A 27,105-nucleotide genomic window follows, 5' to 3' on the forward strand; every position below is an offset into this window, starting at 1 on the left:
CGAAGGTTGAGGCCGCCACGGGGACGTACGGAGGATGATTTTATGATCGTTGATGGGTAGCTTGGGGTGGAGTAGGGCAGAGAGTTGGGGCGGCCGGGGCCGGCTCCTCGCCAGAGCTTGAGGCGTAGATGGCTGCATACATTTTCGGCAGCGACGGAATTCGGAGTAGCGGTGGAGCGGGAGTGGCGAGGCGAGCTAGGATGAGTTGGCTAGGATGAGTTTATCCGGTTGTAGGGGACAAAGTCGGGTCTCCTCCGCGCCCCGCAGGCCCGGTTTCGATTCCCACCCAGATCAAAATTTACCTATTTTTCTTTTCAAAGGGATTAGTTTACTTTGTTTACATGAACCTGCCTGCTAAACTTGTCATCAATTCGAGCATTTTTTACGCGTTTTTACTCTTTGCCGCCGGCCATTTTTGGTAGCGTCATTCGGTCACGCCGCCGACTACAACTACGGGTTTTCGCGTAATGGGGCATATAATGCTTTCGCATTAAAAAAGTGGAAAGGAATCGGCCCCAACACGGAGCCCTGCGGCACACCAGACGTAGCAGCAACATCATCTGAGCAACTCCCATTCAAAACAACTCTTCGACGTATACCTGTGTCACACGGGTACATATGGAAGGCCTTCCAGTCGACGGCCTTCGAAACGCCACAACTCTATCGACTCGAAGGAGTTGTCGCGCTGCTACACGGCACTTTTGAAAGGCCGTTGAGTGGTTCAGGCGTTTCTCGCAAAATTGTGTGGCGCTGCGGATCTTTATTTTCGTTTTCATGTAACCAAAAGTTTAAGAACATTAAAACCACTGAAAAACGCTATAATTTATTTTATGTTGCGAAATGGCGGCGATATGACGGAATCCGGCAACACATGGAGTAGAGGGAGAGTGTACTAGAAAACATGGAGGAAGGAATGAACACAAGCACGTCGCTGTTGTCGAGAGTACGTGCAGTTCGCACATATGAAGTGGCGAAAATAGTTTATTGAATAATTAATAACACTCATGTATAGTATTTTTAGAGCATTTTGGTTGGATTTGTTCTTTCTAACCGTGAGTACGAGCACACTGTGAACGAGACGGCATGTTCGCGCTGTTTCCGCTTCCGTTGCTCAAAGGCCATCCAGATTTCAATAGAGTTGTAGGGTGCTCCGTTGACTCGATAGACTATTGACGCGGCGGCCTTCGAAACCGCACGTGCAGCAGCCCGAACTTGACCTTTGAGTCAACTGACTATCGGTTGGAAGGCCTTCCAAACGCCCGTGGGACCCTGGTATTACTTACTTAACAACACGGAGTTACAGCCTGTATATTCATAAAAGTATTCACGTGTTCATAGTACCGCTAATCTTACCTGGTCAACCTATTACCGCTAATCTTACCTGGCATATCGACATTAGTAACACTGCGGATCGAACGTTGGGTTATTGGCTCCTGTACACTTATAATGCCACCATCCTCTCTCATGTTGCTATAGAAAACACTAATAGGAACAAAATTTGAGTATACATCCAATGTGTGAAATTCCATTGTATTTATTACCTCATTAGAACTCAAATTTACTCCACTCGTTTTATATGTTCAACTTATGATCGAATAGCTACTCTAACCCCAAATAAAGCTAAAGTTGAATTTGTAACCCGTAAACTGATACAGTCGAACCCGGATATATCGAATCTGAAGGGGATCACAAGAAGTTCGTTATATAGGTAATTCGGTATATAAAATAATAGGCCCTCAGGTAAGCGGTGGCTTACCGGTTAGTGCATCTGAGAGCCGCTAACTTACTGCACGCAACATGTAGGAGGGGAAAAAGCAAGCACACTTTATTTACCCGCAAAAAAAATGCTGGTTCACTTTCAACTTCATTGAAAAGTCCAAGCTGATTCTTTCTTTACACTTGTAGCGGCCATCGCTTGCGGAAAATGAACTCGTGAATAGGCACTCAACCCACACTACGACGCCTCCAAAATCGGATAGAAGGAATGTTGACGTCCGAGGTAGCATGAGGGCTAGCTGAACAGCCTGACGGGGCTCAACTGACTGCACTATCTCTTCTCCACCTCGAGGTGCCAGAATACCTCAAAGTGTACAAAGAAGTGCACTATGAGGTCTTCTGGGTGGCGCCGCGTTCGATATATCGAATGTGCTGGTGAACGAGCGTTCTTTATACGCGTGCACCAGCCCGATACATTTGCATGGAATTTTCAAGGGGATTTTACAGCTGTTCGATATACAGAATAATTCGTTATAAGTTGGCTTGATATGTCCGCGTACGACTGTATCTCCGTCACCATATATATGGCATCGTATTGATCAGCTGTACAAAATACATATCAGATTTAGTCACATTAACTTCCTTCAGCTCTTTCTGGCCTCACACAGCCCTTGAATGGTATCGCCTCCCCAAAGAAATTATAAAGAGTACAAATAAACGCAAGTTTCGTGCAACATTAGCTAGCGTACGTTGTGTAATCTGAATTTGTTAATTACTTACTATTTTCCTTTTAAATTCCTTGTAAGGTCAGGTAATATGGTATAATTGTAAAGCTGCCTTCGTCGCGTGCACTGAACTTTTTTCCACGTACCACCAGCTAAAATTATATGATTAGAAATTTACTTTTTAATCATTGCATTATTTGTTTAGCCTGCTCAACCCACTTCCTTCCGTAATGCCTTCGAGTGCTGACGGCGCAAATAAATAAATTATTAAACTGTAAAAAATATTTCTTGCACGAGAGGTGGTCACCTCCGGCAATGTTTCATCATCATCATCAGACTATATTTGTGTCCATGGCAGGACGAAGGCCTCGCCCAGCGATCTCCAATGACCCCTATCCGGCGATGTAAAAAATCTGCGCATTATTTAAAGCTACATAGTTTAACACTACGTAGCTAAACTCACTTATTCTTCTGAAATAACTAGTCAGTTGTTCCTCTTAGCCGCTTATTTTGTCTGTGCATGAAAGTCTCTCGTTTTATTTGCTCAAATAACAACCTAATTAACAAGCTTTTGAAACTTATATCGCTTTGGTAAATAAGCTGCTATGTGTTTTTGGACTCATGCGCTAAAATAAAAAAACACGTACATTGCTTTATAAATGCAGTGAATGAAATTGCTGCGAAAAGATAAAGCCGTGTAATACATTTGAGCTTTTCATTACATGCCTATAGCCAGGAAGTTTATGCAACCAAATGATTGTGTATTATTACATTCTCATATTCCTACGGCATTTCCTCTATGTGGAGAAGCCAGTTTAACTTTTAAATGATTCACAATTCGACTTTGTGATGTCTCGACCATATATTTGATAGATAGAAATGTGCATGACCAATAGGAACTTATGTTGGAGCCAAAAGTCTTAGCAAATTTTGCAAAATAATCTGTGTTTACCAACTGAACAGCATATTTCTACCCTGGAACAGATAGGAAATTGAAATGAATCACATGCATAAAAGTTTGCAGTGCGAGTATTATGAAGTACAGTTTCAGTTTTATTTCTTTCAATTTATGATATATGTTAGTTGATGTGATGACTTCAATTTCCTGTTTTATGTTTAGGCTACTGACACTGCACAAACTATATTTTTTCTCATAACACGGAATACAGGCCCAGAGTGCGGCTCATAAACACATCGGGATAATGAGGTGTAATTTGTGGATACATTTCTCGCTATAGGTAATATAGGAGCCCCTTTCTCGCAAATATGTCTTGGTTGCGAGCGCGTGTGCTGAAAGTAGACTGATTGTCCGCGCTTTACGTGCAGCTACCGAAGCGACTGTGACAGCCTTTCGCTGTTTAAAGGTTTAAGCCTTTCGATGCCAAGCGCCTGAAATAAACACAAACAACGCGCTTGTCCAGAACCAGAAAGGTCGCAAGCATCATGCGAAGGAAGGGATTACCCTTGTACGGTTTAGTTGCATCCTTGAGCAAAAAAGAAAAACCGGGGAGTGACCAGTCATTTTTAACGACGGGCTGTCGCTCTTATCGTTATCACAAATGACGACTTGCGGCAACGTACTGCGCTTTGTGGGGAAGCTGTTATGGTTCATTCCTTAGAAAGGGTATTTATTTTTTTCCGCAACTTAACTTACGTCATCGGGGCAGATTTTAAAACATAAAGGTCTTGGGTCAGGCGGTGGTACCTCGGTGACATGAACGCCCGAGAAAAATGGACTTGTACAGTCACTTTCTTTTGGAAGCGCTGATAACGTTGTAATTTTAACCACAATAGCACTTCGTACATGGCATTTTTCCTAACAGCTTAACAGAAGGCTAACCAGTTCTCATATTAATAAACTTATAACTTTTTACCAGTGACACTCTCAGATGACTTCAATATATTTACAATAAAGGGCTCCATAATTTCCACCATGGCTTTACGTTGGCGTTCCACCAGGTACGTTGGCGCACTTCATGTAATAATCCCAGTCAGCCTACTCACATGTAGCGCATTACTAATCACATCAACCATGGCCTCGGCTACATCCCAAAAAGCAATTTCCTACCTATTTTGATTACTTAAGACTCGGCAGGCTTAAGACAGGCCAAAATTCGAATAGGAATGCGTACTATGGATTTAGTATGGAACCTACAGTGATCTAGAACGTATGCATTACACTCAAGTCTGTCCAGAATTAGACAGTAACATTCATTTACTCTGACTATTCATCTATCATCAGTGTTAATAAACTAAACGGATGCTGTGCCGATCTTTCCCCCCACCTCACCCCAAATTAAGCTGGGCGCAGGCTACCACCATGCGTCTGCACACTAAACAATTTCTCACCCTTAAGGGTGTAAAATAGGGTGCTCCCTAAATTTACACCCCACTGCACACCCTTCGAGCACCCTATTTGGGCCGGGGCACCCTACGAGCAAGACGCTAAGGGTGCATTTACCGGAAGGATGTAAACGAGGGTGCAAGAAGGGTGCTATAACAAATGGGTGCTTAAGTGCTCATAAGGGTGTACAGTATGGGACAAAATTTTGTGGACCACGTGATCAGAAAACGAAGCGGATAGCTTTTAGCGCTCGCCTGGCTAGCCACCGCGGCCTCACTATAGGAGCCTTGCTAAAGTAGTGATCGGCTGAGCGCCGGCAGCGCCCGGCCGAGGGGAAGGTCCAGTTTTTTCCTGGCGCTCGTGCAGCGTCAACCTCTGCGGCGTGCGACCGGCGCTGACCAAGCATGACGCGCAAGCTCATTACCGTCGGCTGTGTACGGCACTTGGGGAGCTGAAATAACAGCATTTTTACTTTCACCGCAAGTGCGGCCTCCAGCCAGCGGTTAATAAATCTATCAGCTTCGTTTGCAGAACACGTGGCCTACAAACTTTTGTCTACGACTGTACATGTAGTGTAGTATATTTGTACACAGGTTATAAAGAAAGAGTAAACCAACAGGACAACGGGAACACAATATGGCTTTTGTGCAGGATAAATATTTATTTGTCTTGCAAAATACGAGCTTGTTATGTCATCCTTCGAAAATGCATTGTAATTCCATATGCATATTGCTCGTGCAAATATATAGCAGCGGCAAATACAAGTGATAAATTTTCTTGCAGTGAAGGGTGCAACTTCTGTTTCCACATAGATTTCGGAGATTCAGAAAATATAAAAAGCCGACATCTCAGTCATACCCAGTGAACCACGAACCTCTCTTCAAGGTCTATAATTGATCCCAACGTCAACGTCTTGAGGTGACGTACATATTACGTCTCGAGTAGGTACCTTTTTATAAGGAAATGCATGGATGTCTAAAGATGTATATCTACATGAATGTTAGACTACCAGATAACGTACTATGGATGTACATAGGATATCATTCAGGCACCATAAAATTAATTGGTGCACTTAGCACTTGAACCATACCTCCTACTTTTCGTAGGCGTGCAGAATGTATGTATGAATGTATGTATGTATGCACTTACGCGGTGTGTACTGTTATTGTTATTATTGGGTTTTTATTGTTATTATTATTATTATTGTTATTAATATTTAACACGCCCGAAGTTAGGGATATGAAATTACGAATAGATTTACCCCGACGTTAGGAAGTGCTATAGTATAATATATTTTAATGCCTGAGATGTTTAAGTAATTAAGAATTATATTGAAATCTCGGGCAGCAAAAAAAATGGAGGGAAGCTTAAGCTTCGCCGTTAAGAGTGGAACGCGATAGAGCTATCGGGCCCCGTTCGCATCGCATTTTTCTTTATGACTAGACTTCACTGCAACACAGAATGTGGGAAATCCAGCTTAAAAGACCAAACTTACACAAATCCCCTTAAAGTGGGCTTCACTTTTAAACAGAAATGGGTTGCTGGGAAGACGTTTTTACAGGGGCAATATAAGTGGTCTTATATTAAAATGTGAAGGCCCTGGGACCTTTTTAATTATTTTATTAATTGTTTGCTATTGCCCCGACGCGCCCGCGCGTGTTCAGAACGCATTAGGCAGGCTAAGTTCCAATTTGACCTTGTCGAGGATGCGAGCGACATCTGGATAGGATTTTAGCAAGTAAACTACCCGAGCGCGCCACTGTTGGTATAGTAAAAATGCTGGAAAAGGGGTTTTTGTTTGCGTTTCCTCGTACCAGAATTGTTTTCTCGTACATTCAAATTATAATCCGATGCCACCATGGCTGTAAGTTGGGGTTAAGTCGTACTTTACCATTTTTTTTCTGACGAATTTTACTGTGAGAAATTCAATTTTTGTTCACTAACACCTTGCGCCACACGAAGGGCCTGCGCGGTCGGGGTGGTCCGGGATGATTTTCTCTACCACGGACGCCGGCGCTTACGCCGACACCAACGCCGCATTTTCTGCGACACGGGGTCCTTAACGCTGTCGTGTTAATTTATATGATTGACCTTCAAGGCTTATCTTCAATCCACTCCATAATATAAGCATATTCCCGGCGCAGCCTCGTAATATTGCACACGACATTGTGTCTAAATCTCTATTATATAATTGCTGTGCTATTTTATTTTATTATTTTAATATCTGATGCCCTATTTTAATATAATTGTGTTGTTAATTTTGTTGCTTTTGTATAGTTTAGATCACAACCTACTGGTTTAAATAATCTCAAGTAGTGACAGTTCCCTGAAATATAAACAATATTACATAATTGCTATCTTTTTGTTTCGACGCGCTATAAATCATTGCATCCAAAGTTCGCCTTTACCTCTTGCCTACCCCAATTGGATAATTTTTGGTTGGTGCACGTGTAGGTATAGCAATCGGTATTAGTATTGTGCTAATTGTTTGTTTCTTCGAAATAACTTTTTCTAGCAAATGAACGTAATATTTCAAATTTCACGCCAAAGTCCTGTAAATTGTCCTTAACAAAATGGCGCCTACAATAATCAACAGCTTTTCGTTTATACTTTAAAAATAAAACCTTCTGAACGTTGCGTTTTTTGTATAATTATTATTACATAATATTACATTTAATAATATAAAACAATACCGTAATTATAGTAGCAATTATAAAGAAGAATTGGCAAGAAGCAGCTGTGGCGCAACGTCTCGCGTTTTCCTTCCGCCTGCTTTGGCGGCGTATTTGCGTTGCGATGGCATCATTCTTCTCGGAGCCGGAGTGAAATTGAAGTCGCGTGTTTGCATTAGTTTTTTGAATTGCTGTTGGGGCTGGGGCTGCGTGATCGTCACTGGCGTCCTCCAGAGTGCCCACCGATCGGAAAGTCGTACGAACCGCAAGCTTTGAACGTCTGTTTATCGCAACATCGAAAGCGGCGGCACAGAAGACGCGATGTGAGCTCCGGTGGGAACAGCAGCCCTTTGTCTCGTAACGGTAAGTAAACGTTTGTTAGCGCAGCTAGCACGCGTATGTGTATTGATTATGAACACTATGTTGAGATATGTCAAGAGCAGAGCACGCCGCGAGGTTGCCGAATTGTTTGAAGCGCTTGGCCAGCCTGTCGAGGCCGGCGACAGCCTTGCGTACCGGCAGCTCAGTAAGCGTTCGCGACGGGCTAGCAGTAGTGTGCCCAAAAGTGAACCGCAAGCGAGCTACTCCGAAAGCGAGTATCCTAGCTTCAGTGCAGTAAGCGCAACGCCTGTTAGCAGTAGCGCGGCTACAGTCTATTTTTCAAGGCTGGTATTTTGTAGCGATGCCTTTCCGGGGGATGCTAATGCCCCTTCGCGCTTTTCGCGCTTGGTCAGTGGTCAGAGCGACGGTCCGTTCACGTTATCAACTGGATCAGCTGGCCGTGAGTGGTGGATGTTAAGACTAGTAAATAAAGGATAAGGTATCGCTACAAAATACCGGCCCAGGTTGCACAGAAAGCAACTCAGATTGTTCAGATCGTAATGCGGAGGTTTCCGTCGACTGGTGACTATCCGAAGCCGGTGAGGATTCAGAAGAACGGTTTTCCGATGTATTTAACGCTGACGTGCTGGAAACCGCAGAACGGGCAGGAAGCCAAAGCACTAGCAGCTAAAATTTTGCAGCTTCGCTTGCAAAGTGGCTCTACAATGTAACATTACTCACAGGTCCCTGAAACCGCCTCTCCGACTTCTAAGAGCACACGGGTTTTTCCGGAATCTTCCAAAAGATGCTAGAACTTTTCTGAAGACCCCCCGTGGGGCTGTCGAGGTATGTGCATGTGTAGCCTTAAACTAGCTTAAATTTCGTTGAGAAATTTGAAGACAGAGCACGCTTCCACTTCAAATGCACCTGCTACGTGTTTTGCATCTGCTGTTTGATAATGACAAGAGCATATGTAGGTGGAACGTGGTTGGAGTGGCAGCATGCGTATTTTGCACATTGTATACATCAGAGCATTTGGAGCACCGCCAAATTTTTTTGTGATCTTTTTTATTGGCCGAGTTGTTGAGATGATAAAATAGTTTTGCTGGTGAGAAAGTTCGAGATGTAGTAATTTGCTTACTATGTGCTTACAGCCCGCAACTGAGGGACGTAGTAGAAAGTAGAGCTTTAAGTAAATTGTTATTTTACTTGGGGCAGCCAGCTGTGGGGATTCTAGACAATGTGATTCTGGGCACATCCATTATCGTAAAAATCCTTGAGCGTACAAATTCATTGAGGCTGCAACAGAGAGCAATATTCCCATACACTCCAAACGTAATAACTGCGGACAGAAGCTTCACCAGACGTGCGTTTTAATATCAAGGAAAAACACCTAGGGAAACCTATGAAGCTTTCATCATCTACATGAGGGGAGTGACTTGCGTCAGCCCACCTTCGACCACACTCGTAAAGAAACTGCTCTACCTGAAATCTTAAGTTCTTTTCTCTCAGAAATTGTGTCTGACTTGTTTTTTGGGGTGTCATTAATCTTTCTGTTCTTTCTTGAGAGAACTTATTGCACATGATCATAAAACCACTTTCAATTGGTAGTATCAGCATGTGTTCTGTCATTTGTGTTGTTTGCACTGCTTTGCCTTTTCCTTGTTTCTATGATGCTTACTAAACATTTCATTTGGCCCTTTCTTTACAATAAGTGACCTCTGAATTGGAGCACAATATTATTCTATTGTTCATGCAACTCGCGGGACTCCTGGAAGGTAGCCTTGCACTACAGATTCAAAAATCAGCGAAGGGTTCTCCCTAGGGATGGTTGTGTGGGCGAGAACCACACGAAGTTTGGGTCACGCAGGAAGGGCAGTGAAGAAACAGCCACAGTGGAGCTCCAGTGGCACAAAGCGCAAAAGATCGTGGGGGGCATTCCACAGTAAAATACAATATGTTGATTTGTTTATCTAGGATGACGTGTAGCAAGCTAATGGTGACCGTAGTATTTTCATTTGATAATGCTTTCAACTATTTCTAATTTTCACTGAGTAGAAGCGCTCAGAATTTAATTCTGTCTTTAGTGCTCTCTGTTTTGAGGTGGTATCAAAGTATTTTGGATTCGTGATTCAATTTAGGCTGGCCAAATATCTAACAAATCAATTTAGCTAGGCAAAACTAAATACCATAAATCAGAAAGACCAATTGCAACAAAATGCAAGGATACAGTTGAAACGAGGCCTTTGGGATACTAATAAAGTTATTTGGCGCTCGACCACAGACCTTTGTGGGTTTGCTGCCTGTCTAGCAGGTGGGAACAAGGCCATATGTTAATCCACCTAATTAGCTATTTTCATGGTTGACGAAATCCTACGTAGTTGTGTGTTGGTGTAAATGTATCACATAAAAAGGATTGTAAATGAGGCCGTTAACTTTTGACAATACCTCTTGAACATTACTGAAATATTTCCTTGCATAGTGCAGGTGTATTTATGCTGCAATCAGCTATATTGGTGTTGCTTCCCTCAGGATGTTGCTATCTCTACAATAGCCGGAGAAGACGAAACAAGTTTTGCAATGCACATGGACTGGCCCAGTTGTGAATGTCACAAATGCTCCCCTAACGAGGATCAAATCAATGAAAGGATGGCCTTGATAAATAATATTCATGAGGCGAAAAGGAAGTACCCATACATGATGAGCTTTGAGAGGGTAAGTACTTTTGCTACTATGTATGAAACAGCATTTACATTAACTTAGCCTGCATGGTTGTGGAGGCGGCTGCATTCAAAAAGAACTAGAGCTTTTGTAAATGGTTTAAAAACTAATTTTAATGCACACACATGTTCTAGTGTACTAAAAAAAGACTACTGCTCTCTACATATTTATCTGATGAAAAAGTTAGTGCTCTAATGTATTCGGGCAGAAGACTCATTAGCTATGTCACCAAGGCTGTCCTTGCGCCACAGACGCTTGGCCATCAAAAGGTACACCACAAAGCAATGAAAGTTGTTCAACGCTTGTATGAAGACACTGGCATTTGTGATGAATACTGACTGAACTACATTGTGTGTGTGTGTGCATAGTGCTTATGTGTGAAAAATACTAGAGAACTGTGTTGAAGAGATAACTTTTGAACTTACCGAAAGCAAGACTTTCTTTTTTATTATTGCGATAACAATTATATGGACACTCCAAAGCGGATTTCTGCCGTCGCCGTGAGGTTCCGTATGACGTCAACGGTGATGAAATCGCCGTAGGCTGTATGTGCGACTGAAAGGGCGCGAGGGACGCGCACTTTCATGGCGAGCGAACACATGGCGGAAGACAAACGCGCTTCTGCGCTGTGCTCCATGAAGGGCTGCAGAATTAAGCATCTCTTTTCTCCTTTACAATCACCATATATATATAGAGAGAGAGCAAATACGACTTCTTCCATGGCGTGAAAGGCCGGGGGGTGGGGGACAGGAGGGAGGGGAGGCGACGTTTAGCTGCCGCACCAAATCCCTATTTATGTAAAAACGTTGGGAGACAGAAGGTGGGTAAAGACTTCCGGCGCTGCTCGACGAGTGTCCTGTTCAAATCTCATCGAAAACCTCCGAGCCACCCGCAGAGGCACCAGCAACAGTCACCAACGCCGGGCACGTTCGGTGCGAACGCGGGCACGACGACGGCGTCGACAACAGTACTGCTCGTTGCTGATGCTGCTGCATGTCCAAATTTATACAGCTGATAAAACTACTATGCTTACTCCGTATAGCTCTCTACTAATTTGCTATCGCAATTGATGCTTCGCCTTTCGGGTGAAACTTTTCTGTGTTAAGCGAAAAAGGGTAGTGGTGGCTAAGACATGGGGACAACTCGATTCATTTTTATTTCAATAAAAAAAGAGTAAACAATGAGCACCATAACTTGGTTTTCTTTTCTGTGTGACTAGAAATTTTCAGTTTCTCATACACCTTCAGAAGAAAAATGCCATTTCTATTTCATGAGGTCAGAGTGCTCACTTGGATTGTTTACATCTGTCGTTTGCCAAATCTTCAATGTAAATGTGCTTGTAGATAACATGATGGTAAAAATAACTGCTATGTATTTGCTTGGTTCTTGTAGTGCACTTCGGACACACCTTTTTTTTGCAATTTTGCAGTGACTTTGCAAGACTGACTAAGATTGACCCATCACCTTGTATTGCAAAAGGGATCAACAAAATTGTGAAAATGGCAGAAATGAAACACATCCCTTGCGAAGCAAGTGTAATGGCATCACTTCAAAAGGCTCGTGAGATGTCACCGGAGAGGCTGCGAACACGACGTGAGTACTGTTACAAAGGCTTCATCGGCAGCTTTTAGACCTACACTCCGTGACATTATTTTTGCAGGGTTTCGTCTCATAGGCATAACATTAGAGTACATCTGTGTTCAATTATTTGGTTCTTTTAAGACAGTTCTTCAGGTTTTCAACTCATATCTTCTCTAAAACTTAAATTCTTTAATGGTAGGTTGTTTGATCTGTGGAATGGAAATAAACTGGCGTAGTGTTGCACAGTTACATGCGTAAATCAAGAATATTCTGTGCCATGGCAGGCACAGAATATTCTTGACGGGAAAGGTCTTCAAGGTGCAGTCGACATAAATAAGGGGATGTTACCCTAGCACCAGTGTTCATTTGCTTTTAGTGACAGAAAATCACAGCGTTAATAGTTCTCAAAACCAACCTTTGTCACAGATTTAGGGAACTTTAGGAAGATACTAAACAAGTGCATTAAAGTGTTCGCTACAAACCTTTCGCTTTGGAGGCATCCTAACAGTTGCAGAACTTCGGATTCTGTCTTTCAATGTCAAAGAACTTAATGGTCTCTCATCTTTGTGCAAGAGCAGATAAGTTTCTTGCGAGTTTGTTCTGCTACAATGAATGTTTAGTACCCATGAGCTTAGGTCAACATTGATCATAAACGCACTGTGCTTTACTGTGATAGTTCTGCGTCAAACACAGCAAGCTTAATTTATATCGCAACAGATATCTGGGCCCATTAGAAAAGGAATAAACGACTTTTAAATGGCCGACCTGAATTCCTGTGAAGATAAGTTCTCAGTCTGCGTAGTCAGGTCCACGTGATCTCTGAAAAAACTAGATTTTTCGAGGACATAACTGCAGCGCAAGACCTCGCAAACAATTTCTTGCAACATGGCAGGCTAAATATAAACGCATCGTGCATGCATGCACACAATGCAAAACGAAAGACGTGTCCCAATGGTGAACTTAGGGCCGACATACACTCTAAGGTGCATCTTATCTTGAGGCGAAAAAAGGTCTAATTTTGATCTGTACAAGAAAACTGAAGCTTTGCTCACGGAGGTATTGCATCTTTTCCTCGTATGATGCGCTTCCAGGAGTTTACGTGTGATTTTTGCTTTCATCTAGAATGTTAGCACTGTCAAAGTGCAGCGCACCATTTTTGCAACACCTGCAGTGCACACGCGAGTACATATCTTAGTTATAAAGGTAAACATCCACAGAAGTCTGTCAGGCTTATTAAAAAAATTGTCAGTAAAGGACGACTCTCCAGCCAAGATTTGATTTAATTTAAAACTGACGCTCGGAAAGACCACACATATCGTTCTTGAGCAGTCTTGTGTTGTGCTTTCCACCTTTCCTGGTCTAGGTCTCTTTGTTGTCGTGCTTGCCGGTGGCTTTGAAGGTCGTGCAGTTATACGCTTGGAAGTGCTCCCGTGGATTTGTTCAGGTTTCCTTGCATGGCTTGCATATACCACGATTCTAGGTAGAGCCTCCTCATGTGGTTAGCTTTAGTGCCAGTGACACTGGTGCCGTCAAAGTTGATGCGATGGTCATGCTTCTCACAATGTTCTGCGAGGGCGTTGCGCTCTGCATTGAAACTGCCTACATCGTTTTTGTGCAGCTGAATTCTTTCTGGGAAGTTCGTCTCACCGATGTAGGAGGTGTAGCACTCAGGCACAAGGCACCTGGTAAACTAATCATGGGAACTTCTTTTGGAGGCGATCTTATAGTCGTGGTATGAGCCGCTGAAGCGTTGATGTTGGTTTTTGCACAACATGGATACCCTCCTTTCCCAGCACTCATGCTAGCTGTTTGCTTATACCATAAATGTACGTGACGGAGATCCGAAGGGATGGCTGACGGAAGGCAGTATTACTGACGGTTCGTGTAGGAAAGTGTTTGAGGGGTGTGTGGGCGCCCAGGTCAAGTTGTTGCAACATGTGGTGAATGAAGCTTCTTTTGTAGGCATTGTTCAAGAGGTCCATGATAATCGCTTTCTCCTATATTTTTCTCTCCTCTCTTGAACTGCAGATGGTCTTTTTAGTTGCGTTGCGACTACCAATGTATTGTGGGATATGGAGTGGTTTGAGCCAAACTGCAGGTATCTAAACTGCAGGGCATGGCACTTGGCTGACAAGCATGATGCCTAAAACGCCGTTACTGCTGTTGCAGATGCTGCCGTGGTTCCTCGTCGGAATGTCGGAGAGGGACAATGGATGCCTCTTTTTCGTCGTCGATGCGCAACTTTGCAGAAATGCAAGCTTGGAGTGCGCATTTTCCGGACTCGCTGCCACGGGTGTGACGTCACCAGCGACCAGTCTACAAAAGGAGCAACGCGAGAACATCGGCTTCAGAGGGCATGGCACTTGGCTGACAAGCATGATGCCTAAAACGCCGTTACTGCTGTTGCAGATGCTGCCGTGGTTCCTCGTCGGAATGTCGGAGAGGGACAATGGATGCCTCTTTTTCGTCGTCGATGCGCAACTTTGCAGAAATGCAAGCTTGGAGTGCGCATTTTCCGGACTCGCTGCCACGGGTGTGACGTCACCAGCGACCAGTCTACAAAAGGAGCAACGCGAGAACATCGGCTTCAGAGGGCATGGCACTTGGCTGACAAGCATGATGCCTAAAACGCCGTTACTGCTGTTGCAGATGCTGCCGTGGTTCCTCGTCGGAATGTCGGAGAGGGACAATGGATGCCTCTTTTTCGTCGTCGATGCGCAACTTTGCAGAAATGCAAGCTTGGAGTGCGCATTTTCCGGACTCGCTGCCACGGGTGTGACGTCACCAGCGACCAGTCTACAAAAGGAGCAACGCGAGAACATCGGCTTCAGAGGGCATGGCACTTGGCTGACAAGCATGATGCCTAAAACGCCGTTACTGCTGTTGCAGGTTAGTTACTACTCTACGTATCGCAGTGATAATAGATGCTTGTTCGTCCTGCCATGCCCTCGTAGATGTTGTGCTATTTTGGTGGATTGCTGGTCAATACTGCTGTTGCTGCTGATGGCCGGGGATGTTGAGGAAAATCCAGGCCCAAAAACTGCTGAAATCTTGCAGGAAATTCTGGGAAATCAAAATGCATTGGATCGCAAGATAGATGATATCAAGAAAGAAATTGCAGAAGTGAATGCTAAAACTGATAAGATGCAAAGTGTGCTAGCCATGTTCGACGAAATGAAAACTAGAATAGATAAATTGGAGACCACCGTACGAAAACAGTCTGAAAAGTTAATCGTTTATGAAAATAGAAGCAGACGAAATAATCTTGTGGTGTTTGGTCTTACTGAAAGCGCGAACGAGTCTGCACAAGTGTTAAATAAACGCGTCGTAAATGACATTTTTTCTAAAGTTCTTGGCATAGAAATCACTACAGTGGAAAGAATTCACCGGATTGGCAAAGTAAATCCTGATAGACCAAGGCCTGTGATCTTGAAATTTTATGACTACAAGGAAAAGAATACCGTCCTCAAAAGCTGCGCAAAGCTAAAGGGAACTTCAATCAGGATAAGTAATGACTATGCGAAGGAAACTGTGCTGATACGAAAGAAGTTATGGGAAAGTGCTGCCTTGGACAGGGACGCAGGCGCAAAAGTAGTTCTTGTGCACGATAAACTTCGGATAAACGATCAGTTATACGCATGGGATGACGTCAGAAACAAGCGCTACTTGCTCTCGGGCAAACGTGATACTGATCAAATGAAGCGAAGTGAGCGTGTTGTATCAAGTAAGTCAAATGGATCTGATAGCTCATGCAGCTCATTTGAGACACCAAAAAAATAGCTAAGATTGCTCTCGTTTAATGCGCGCAGTATAGTAAACAAGACTACGCATCTTGAGTATTTATTGCTTTTGCACGACCCTCACATAACCACCATAACCGAAACATGGTTGCATGGAAATGTACCGAATGATTGCATTGTTCTTCCCAGTTACAACATATTTAGAAAAGACAGAGACTCACGTGGAGGTGGGGTGTGTATAATAGTTAAAAGTTCTCTGAATGCTTCGTTGATTGATTGTGAAGTACCAGAAACTCTCTGGTGTAAAATAACTCGTGAAAGTACTGTTTTTCTTATCGGAGTTGTATATCGGCCACCCTCAAGCTCCCCTGAGTTTCTCGAAAATCTGAATAAGTTTTTATATTCTCATGTAAATGGGAACACTAGGTTGGTAATGACTGGAGATTTTAACCTACCGCATATAGACTGGAAAAATTTTTCGTATAGTGGTGTGGATTCAGTAAGTGCTGAAAAAATACTAGACATTATGTTTACGTACAATTTGAAACAAATCGTGCTTGAAGATACTAGAATTACACCGACGTCAAGGTCAGTACTAGACTTGGTGTTCCTATCAAATAAAATAAATGATTACAGTGTGACGGTAGAAGATGGTATATCGGATCACAGGATGATCTGTCTCGATGTGCCTATCCGAGCAACTAGAAAAGTGAAGAGCTATGTTCCAGTAAAAATTAAGGACTATGCTAGGGCTGATGACACTTCGATTCTTGATTTTTTGGAGATTCAATTTGATACTTTCAAGAGTACCGCTGGTCTAAAAACAGTAGAAGAATTATGGCAAGAATTCAAATGTGTTATAAGTCATTGCATAGACAAATATGTTCCATCGCGGGTTAAAAAAACAAAGCAGACAAGTCCTTGGATCACTCGAGATATAATTCATATGAAAAGGAGAATTAAGAGATGGCGTAAAAGGAACACGTCGCCAGTGGTCTTGGCTAATCTAAAAACTGAACTCAAGCGTACTTTGGCTAAATCTAAACAAACATTCTTTGAAAAAAACCTCAGCGATTTCCTTAGGTCCTCACCACAAAAATTTTGGCGATATTTTAGCGACAGGAAAGAAATGGTTGACGAAATTCATGTTGGAAGCAACATTATAAGAGAAAAGGATAAAATAGCAAGCAATCTTAACAATTTTTTCCAATCTGTATTTACCGTCCCAGAAACTACTGTGAGTATAGAAGAAGCCTTACATATTCCCCCTACTGTTCCAATGGAAACACTTGAAATCAACCAGCAAGGGATATTTCAGCAACTACTCAAATTAGATACGAAAAAATCGAGTGGACCCGATAATATACCTGCTGTATTCCTCAAACGATACGCAGAATGGATGTCACATTATCTAACTATCATCTTTCGAAAATCATATACAACTTGCTCACTGCCGCAAGACTGGCGCACCGCGTTCGTGATACCTGTATTTAAAGGAGGTAACCGAAGACAGGCAACAAATTACCGTCCAGTGTCACTTCAGTTACTTGCAAAGTCTTCGAACATATAATAGCAAAACACATACTCAGGTTTCTAGATCAGAACAACTTACTATATCCTTATCAACATGGCTTCAGGACCGGGTTATCAACTGTTACACAGTTAATAGAAACAATTCACGACTTTGCAGGTGCAGTAGATATAAGACAACAGGTTGATGTGGTTTGCGTGGATTTTGCGAAAGCTTTTGATAAAGTGCCTCATGTCGAATTAATCTTCAAATTACACAATGCAGGAATAAATGAATGTGTAATAAAATGGATTGAAGCATATTTAACAAACCGTACGCAGGTAGTTAAACTGGATGACTATGTATCAGATTCATTAGCTGTACTCTCAGGAGTGCCCCAAGGCTCAGTATTGGGACCACTACTGTTTCTCCTTTATATCAATGACATCAGTAGTGTGACAGAAGAGGGTGTTCAGGTTAAGCTCTTCGCAGACGACTGCTTAATTTACACCACAATTACTAAACTAGATGACCAGCTTAAAATTCAGAAATGTTTGCAAAATTTAGATGATTGGTGTAAGAAATGGAAAATGGAAATAAATTATTCCAAATCTACATATACACACATCAGTAAAAAGAAAGCTATCTATTCCTTTTCTTACAGCATTGCCGGACACTTGTTGGAGAATGCGCACCAGTTCAAGTATTTAGGGGTAACAATAACACGAAATTTGACATGGAACCAACATATAGATAACGTCTGCATGACAGCCTATCAAAAGTTGTACTTTCTGAGAAAAAAACTAGAACATGCATCGCGTAATGTAAAACTTATTGCATACACCACCTTCATCAGGACGATACTAGAATATTCAGCCGTTGTTTGGAGCCCCCATCAAGTGACGCTTAAGAGGAAGTTGGAAAGGATACAGAGACTGGCGGCACGTTTTATTTGTTCGACGTACCGAAAGAAGGAATCGGTCACGCTGATGTTACAGCGTTGCAACTTGGATCTTCTTGAGGTTCGTCGAAAGAAATTTAGGCTGAAGGTACTTTATCAAATAATGCAGGATCAACTTAAGATTGATAAGCTCAAATATCTACATGCTCCAGGCAAAAGAAACCCGCGAACTAACCACGACTACGTCATAAAGCCGTTCCAAACTAACAGTAATACATTTCGATACTCATTTTTTCCGGATGCGATAGAAATGTGGAACCAATTGCCAAACGCTATTGTTAGCCTAAAAGATGTCACCGACTTTGAAAACGCTGTTGAGGCGTATTTACGGGAGTTACCAATTTAGTTTGAAGTGCCAAGTGATATGTGCGACTTGGTGTTCATTGTACGTATTTTGTAAATGACATGAGTGTGCTGACCAGTATTCAAGTGAACATCTTATTCACTGTGAATTGACTTTGCGTACACTGACATTGTGCATATTTCTTGTGTGTAATTGTATTGTCCTCTCTGTTATGACCCTCTATGAGGGTTGACAGTATTAATAAATAAATAAATAAATAAATCTGCCGGTGTGTGTGTAGGCTTTCGATATACACAAAAACTCGAACAGTTTCCACGAGTTTCACTAGCACATCAAGGGAAAAGGGTGTTTTTTTTACGTCATGCCATTTACTGAACCCACCGTGACCAACCAGTGCTAACATGTCAGCCTATAGTCCATAGAGAAGTAAAACTTCCACTTGCGGTTTTGTCTGTTGGCTACCTTACTTAATTCGTGTTATTTTTTTAATGATAGCAATTCCTTCCACAAGCATAGCTCGAAGCATTACCATTACACGATAATTACTGGTTAAACTTTTCACGCGAACAAGAACGCTGAGATTTGGATTCGTAGTGACTTTTGAAAAAAATAAATATTTCATTCGTCAATAATTCACCGAAAAAAATAAACATGCTTGACAACAACCACAGGAAAAGTTTGTAGAATAAAAAAATGACCAAAGGTCCTACTCCCTAAATATATGGTTGTTATTCGAGGACTGCTGCTGTCTGGTAAGGGACGTCATAAAACCTTGCCATATGGTGCGCCTGTGATAGTTCCAAAAACTGCACTGAGATTTCATTCTACAGCTAGTGCTTGAGGGGAACACTTGCCAACTGGTGGTGCGCTTGTTTAAATCAAATAAATCACGTTGGACCTGAAGCAGCCATGACTTCTCTGGGCAAGAGAATCCACTGTATAATTTGCATTTGTTTGCATTTTTACTGACCTTTTTAAACAGTGTTTCTTTTTCAGGAAATTTTTACTTTTGTTATGCAATTGTTGGTTATTATCTTGTGTATTTGCTACCTAGCAACATATGGCACATAAACATGGTAGATAAATACCATATACGGACAATGGCTGCACTATTGTATAGGTGGCTCCCCCAATTTTGGGAGCCAATAATATAAAAACAATCTTAAGAATCATATTTCAAACAAAGTAGTGAAGAAATACGTAAAGCAAGTACTCTAAAAGCATAAAGGTGTTCCCCGGGGAGCTGCCAGCTACTATTATGAATGCACAGCATGTTGCGCCTTCAGACTTTATACGCTTAACGTTACTGGCATTTCCAATGTCAATGGACTGAAGAGATTATTTTATTTACAAGGGGGGTGACGACCAGGGCCTGAGCAAGCATAACATTACTGGAATTTTGAATGCCAATGGACTGGAGAGAGACTTCATTTACAAGTGTGATGAGCAGGGCCCGAGCAACCACGAAGTAATAGCGACAAAGAACCTGAAATATGTCTTGGAACTAGGTGCCAGAAATAACATGAAATTGTATAGGACAATAGTTCACCAAGAATTTATAGTTTAAGGACCAAATTTTTGCATGCACATTTTCTTCTAAATGATGCATTGGACATTAATATTCATGATCACCCAGTATTATTGGCCTACGAACGCTGAATAATTTATAATTGAATTTATTCCGTGATGTTTGTTTTGATTTCATCCTAACAATGCCTGTGATGTGTAGTTGGTGTTTAGGTCACACAAGACAGCAAGAAAGCTGCAATATAACTGCTGATACATCATTTGTGGTCTATAGCTCTTGAAACGTGTTTAAGCGTTGTAGTGAATTGAAACTATATCAGTGATTATATTGTCGTTTTTTTTCATGTCTTGCGTGACCTCAACTGCACGTCACAGCCCTCGTTGGATTGATGAAACTGAAATTGGAACATGAGAAAATAAATTCAAATAATAATTATTTGGCAATGCGAATACCATATGGCCAACCATTTATTATGTCTACCGCATCATTTAAAAGAAGAAAACATGCGACTAAAATAAGGTGTCTACTCCTTTAAAAATGGAACTGAAAATGCCACTTTCAAGTAAGGGCCAATCACCTTCCTAAATTGCAAAAAGTATTTATTTATTCAATATATATATGCCAGATAGTTTCCAGTGTTGTCCTCAGTGTAATCACATGAAGGATTATGGATGCAATTTTTGCTTCTGCCTTGTAATGCACTCACTTTTTTGGGAAAGTGGAATTTAAAATGGCATGCACAAAACAGCTTGGAAGAGAAGTGCGCTGTTTTAGTTCTCAGCAATGTTTAAATTAAGCAAATTCTGTGCAAATTTTGGCCTCAGCAAATCCTGTGGAACATATTTATTATAAAATAAAGCCTCCATCTCAAGAAGTCTGGACACTGCCGAGTGTGGTCCCAAAATTTGTGTCGGGCATAAACCAAAATTGGGTCCATAAATGTCAACTAGCCATTTGTATTGTTAACATGGTTTTTTTACATTGAAATCGTGTACAACCTGCATATAGCTTTATAAAGGGTGAATAAGTAGGAAGAGGTGACAATATACTATTCATGGTCTGTTGGTGATGATGCAATATTTTTTCTTGCCACTACAGGACCCGAGCGTTCCTGCAACCTCTTGCATCGTATTTTCTGAAGACGTTGAAGAGGCTGACCTCCACATCAAGGTTGACCGCGAGATGTTTGCAGTGAAAAATGGGGAGGAGGGGCTGGCGGCTGTTTTATCTGCTTACTGGCTCTTCAATATCCAGTACAACCGCAAGCTGTTCAACACTCTTCTCGTGTTGGAGCGCCTTTTCCTTGGGCTCACATTGAGTACCCCTAGAGTAGTGGCTACAAAGTTCTTGAACAATGTCGCCAAAAGTGTGCCATGTTTAATGTGCTGAAGCTGTGCACTGTTACCTCATCATGAGTTTAGCTGTAATTTTCAGATGCAAGTTTTGTTTTGTCTAACCATTTCTGCAATACATATGAAGGAAACCAACAGTCACCGATAACAAGGCAAGCTTATGGCAACACTATTCGTTTTTTTTTTAATTTGCAGTGTTAGTAGTTGGAAATTAGTGTAATTATTTTCAGATGTGCTTTGTTAGGATCCCACTGGCAGCATGTGGTTTTCTGCTTTCTGATCATTTACCTGTCAGCCATAAAATGATTACACTAACAATTTTCTATTGTCAGCACCACAAATTGTTAAAACTTAGTAGCATTCTCTATGTGGGGCGTTCCTTGGTCTCGGTCACTGTTGGCATTTTTCATATGCATTACAGAAAGGGTTAAACTATTCAACACTTTCTTATCTAAATGTTACAGGTAAACTGTCTTTTGTATTACATCATTAGCTCTTTTTAACTTTCAATAACTAAGCAAGATTCTAGTCATAAAAAAAATAAAAGCTCTAGAAGGTTGATACATACTTCTCGCTTATTACGTAGTTACGAAAGCTGATCTCATATACTGTTGTGGTAGGTCAGCGGAGTATACACGATGCTGCAGATCATTTCCCATATGCAAAGTTAGCAACTGTTCTTTTGAAGTTGAATGCTGCATTAAAATAGGTCAGGTGATATGTATTTGTGTTGCGTTAATTATTTTACTGACGTTCTTAATAAATTTACTTTGATACCAAAACTATTCTGCAATCTTATGTGTACAAAAACCCACCTGTGCCACGCATTTCTCAAATGAGCAAGAGATGACCAGGTGCTGTATAGTGTATATTATCTGCCTTTGTTGCAAGGGAAATATGACTGTTACAGTTCAACAATCGTATATTTCCTTGGAAACGAATGGTCCCTATGCATTGTTTTCCTGAATCAATTTTTTGTTTGCATGGCATGCATGTCTGGATGGAGACCAAGCGTCCATCTCCTGGGCATGCATGTGTGCAGGTACGCAGGAGCCTTGGATTGATGCTGTGCAATTTGGTCCACAAATAGGTATAGCTATACAACATTTATGAAATGCGTGACAAGTGTCATTCATGGATGGGAAAGATGCATATTGTCCCACTCCATATATATATATATATATATATATATATATATATACACATTGTTTTGTCCAAATATCAGTTGCTAGCAAGCGGCCTGTCACGCAGCATTGTCTGCGGAGTAGAGCATTCTACCTTTGTGGACACATTTGCGGTCGTACATCAATCCTCGGCTTTTGCTTCTCGGGTGAATCAATGTGGAGCACCCTTCCAGCACCCGTTTCAAAGGGTGTTATGGTGAAATAGCACCCTTTAGTAAGGGTGCGACCACTACACCCTTTAAAATTTTATGCTGTGCACCCTTCCTTAAGGGTGCTTGCCTCTGCACCCTTTTCTAGCACCCTTTTTTAAGCACCCAATAGGTGGCAAAGGGTGTTCGTCTGGGGACAAGCTGATTTACACCCTTATGGGTGAGAAATTGTTTAGTGTGTGCTACAAACAAATACGCACCCTTCACTCGCCCGCCTCCACCTTATATTCCCTGAAGTCTACAGTACACCTAACTGCCGGTGCTGTGGCACTCACCCGGCTACGCTTCCGCATGTGCTGTGGGAGTGCCCAGCACTGTACACATACATTAACACCACGACCCCCTCGTCGAGGTTGCGTGAGGCTCTGCGGAGCTCCGCCCTCGACGACCAAACCTGGGCGACTCAGCACGCCCGTGAGGCGGCGGCGAGGCAAGCCCTCGACGTCCCCTCATGGGAGGCTTAGGCCCGGCCATCATAAAGTGCTGGCTCTACAATAAATGTTTATTCCTCCTTCTGAGCTTCTATCGCTAGGTTTGCGTCGTGAAGTCGCCTGAGCTTGCACAAGTTCTACAATTATACGCTCCAATATCCCATCACCAAGAGCTCGGCGCTTGTCATCACGAATAAGCTAAAAAGCAACCTCGCCTTCAGAACGTATAGTCAGCGTCACAAGCTTTCGTACCCCGGAAGGTGAAAAAATATTTATATTTCTACGCCTTAGTCACGCATCGTAGTATTCGGATTCACAGCGTATACTGGTCTAGAGTAAACAAAACAAAAGTTTTGCATAGTTTTACTGGCTGCGGGGTAGCTGCGTTGAAAATGAACTTATTCGCAGAACCTCGGCCGCGTAAACTTTTGGCGGCGACTGTGCGATTGAACACCTGCATTTTCTTTATTCTGCACACAATTTTTTTTTAATGAATGGCCTTTCAGCCAACGTCATGCAGTGCTTACACCTGGTTAATTTTCAGGACAGCAGATTCAGACATGACTTATTAAGTAGAAGAACTGAACTATTATGTAGCACGTCATTATTATCACCAATGAGGTGTAATAAATATATAAACAAATAAAGGATAATAACATTGCCTATGAAATTTTACTAAAATCTCAGGACTACTTCAAAACTTCGCCTGTTCGTCTTGCGTACGTCCCTATACTGTCTAGCAAACTGAAAGGGAGAAATTCAAGGGTGAAATTGACATCTCTTGTGGCACCATGGCAGAAAAGGGAAGGTGTAGCTTAGTGGGCCCATATGAAAGGATCAGCTGCGATTGTGCTACTCACGCACAAGGAACGACATTTTTGTATTTTTTTTACAGGCAGTAAAGTGATAAATGGTGTCCGTGGACGCTGGAGTGATCATGACAATACCACCGTACCGATATGGGTGATAAACGGTTCTAATAAGGGAACATTTCTGCAAGCCTCACGGTCCTTTCTCATGTTTCTTCAATTGTCGAAACACGTTAAATTTAGCGTAGGAGAAAATTCTTACAGAATTAATGAAGAATTGTACCAGTAATTATATCATGGTGCTGCGATCTGATTCAGCAATAGAGTTAGTTAAGAACAGAAAAGCAGAATGCCATGGTAACTTTGTTGATTCTAGCCGAAAAAAATGTCTTCTCGCAACGCTTTGTGGGCATAACTCAAAAAGGGTTTGGTGTGTGATTGGAATAGTTCTCTATTTTTACACGACAAACTACATTAACACGCCCCGGTGTCTTTTCGCATTATTTCCAATACTCCTCTGCGTACGTCGTGGTAAAAGGATATGAAGACCTTTAGTATTTCGGGAATTTCGTGAAAGTACATGGGAATGGTTCAAATGATAAGACACGTGCGCTGCATATTGAGGATAGAATGTTTATGTTTCGAGGTATTGGTTTGTACTAAGCAAAAAAGCTTGTGAAATAATTCGGACAGCCTTCATTTGCACCGAAGATCCGGTACGCAAAAATTCTGCTTTGATATAATGCAAATATACTCAGTCAAATAGCTTCTGTATTCCTTTGTAAGAATACTACGTCTGGGGCTGCAGCCAAGTTTTATACTTCTGCGTCTTTTAATTGCACTCACGGGAAGCTATTTATTTTTGTGGTACGTTTCAGGCTGAACAAAAGTCGCACAAACACGCCTTTCCATTACATAGCTGAATAGGCAAAAATATTTCGTAGTAATGTCTTCATAAATGTTTGCCTTAAGAAAGAAATCAACTTTGAAAACACAAAGTTGGGTTTATTGTCTAAAATACATTACACCTAAAGTCCAAAAGAAGTTTGGAAGCACGTTCGCATGTTTACGAAACCAGCCAGCTATTTTTTTTTTAGGAATACGTTGGTACAGTAGAAAGAAACGAAACAAGAACCGCAACTAAATGACCTGCGTTTCGGAATATGCCATCTGGCGGGAAACGGCCAAACTAAGCAGCGACAAAGTGATAAAGAAAATAGCGGCGCCGCTGGCTTCGAACCTGCGAAGTGCCAATCGTGGTATGAGCGATCTTAATCGGTGGTCACGCAGAACGCTCGGCTATCGCTTTGAGTGCTGCCGGAGGCAAAAACTAGGTTTATATAGGTACCACAATAAATTCTGCGACCTTGTTATGAAAACTGCGATTTTGGAACGACTTTTTTGCCATTTCAAGAGTTGCTGCTGCAACTAGCTGAAAGCCGAGTCATTGAAGTTGATAAATCCCCAATAATACGTCGATCGATGCAATAGGCTCATCGCAAATTGCTTTTTACTGGCCAAAAAAGCCTCCAAAATTTGGCCTTTTCCATAGACTCCCATACTTCGAACTTCGCCCGCAATTTGGAACGGGTTTTCTGTCGTAATTAATGGTACCGCTTGCATGAGATGTCGGGCTAAGCTCCTAGAGCCTATTTCCACGGTAATATTTTGAAAGATGGCTTCTATGATTAGTTATTTGGGAAAAACGATGCTCTCCCATAGAAAATGCGCATGTTTTCAGAGGCGGCCGCTAGAGGCGCTGTTCGGCGATGTCCCAGATTCCTGGTATTGATGCGCGAAGGTGAACTGGTCGCTGCAAGTAACTTATCGCATCTACTGATGCAAGGTGTTTGTGCTGCTAGAAGTGTGCTACAGCTTAGTGATGGCCGTTCTCAGTTGCTTGTCACCAACTTCAGTAACGAGCATCGACACCTGTTCCGCGGTACTTCGATAGCGTTTGCCGAGGAAATAGAGCACCTTGCTGAATGTTTTACCCCTGAACCAGTGAGGATGGCTGACAAGTCACTAGGCAACGTCGACATTAATTCAGAGTTATCTCCAGACAAACAGGCGACACTGCACGAGCTCTTGCTAGAATTCAGGGAATGCTTCGCAAGTTCGTCTAAGGTACGCCAGACTTCAGTTACAAGGCACAGGATCATCACCTGCGACGACGCACGCCCGATACGCCAGCGGCCCTACCGCGTGTCGGCAAAGGAACGTGAAGCGATTCGTACGCAAGTACAAGAGATGCTTGAAGATGGCGTAATCGAACCTTCTAACAGCTCATGGTCGTCCCTGGTCGTTCTTGCGAAAAAGAAAGACGGAACGCTACGCTTTTGCGTCGACTACCGGAAGCTCAACAACGTAACTAAAAAGGACGTGTACCCACTGCCGCGTATCGACGACTCGTTAGATAGACTGCGGCGTGCCCAGTACTTTTCGTCACTCGATTTGAAAAGTGAATACTGGCAGATCGAGGTCGACGAACGAGACCGCGAGAAAACTGCCTTTGTGACTCCCGACGGCCTTTACGAATTTCGAGTGCTCCCTTTCGGTTTGTGTTCTGCCCCAGCAACCTTCCAGCGAATGATGGATACTGTCCTCGCTGGATTGAAGTGGCACACTTGCCTTGCGTATCTTGACGACGTAGTTGTCTTTTCTGAAACATTTGAGCAACATCTTCATCGCCTGCGGAATGTGCTCGAAGCGCTCCGATCGGCTAATCTCACGCTTAAACCTGAAAAGTGTCACTTCGGATATGAAGAGCTCAAGCTTCTCGGACACGTCGTCAGCGCCAAAGGAGTTCGACCCGATCCCGACAAACTTGCCGCTGTAGCAGGTTTTCCTCCTCCTGCCGACAAGAAGGCCGTCCGACGCTTCCTGGGCTTGTGTGCGTATTATCGCCGCTTCATCGACAACTTTTCGAAGATTGCGGAACCCCTGACTCGCCTTACCAGGGATGACACGCCATTTGCCTGGACGCATGAGCAACAG

The sequence above is a fragment of the Dermacentor silvarum genome, chromosome 5 (genome assembly GCF_013339745.2).
Source record: "Dermacentor silvarum isolate Dsil-2018 chromosome 5, BIME_Dsil_1.4, whole genome shotgun sequence".
Taxonomy (NCBI): domain Eukaryota; kingdom Metazoa; phylum Arthropoda; class Arachnida; order Ixodida; family Ixodidae; genus Dermacentor; species Dermacentor silvarum.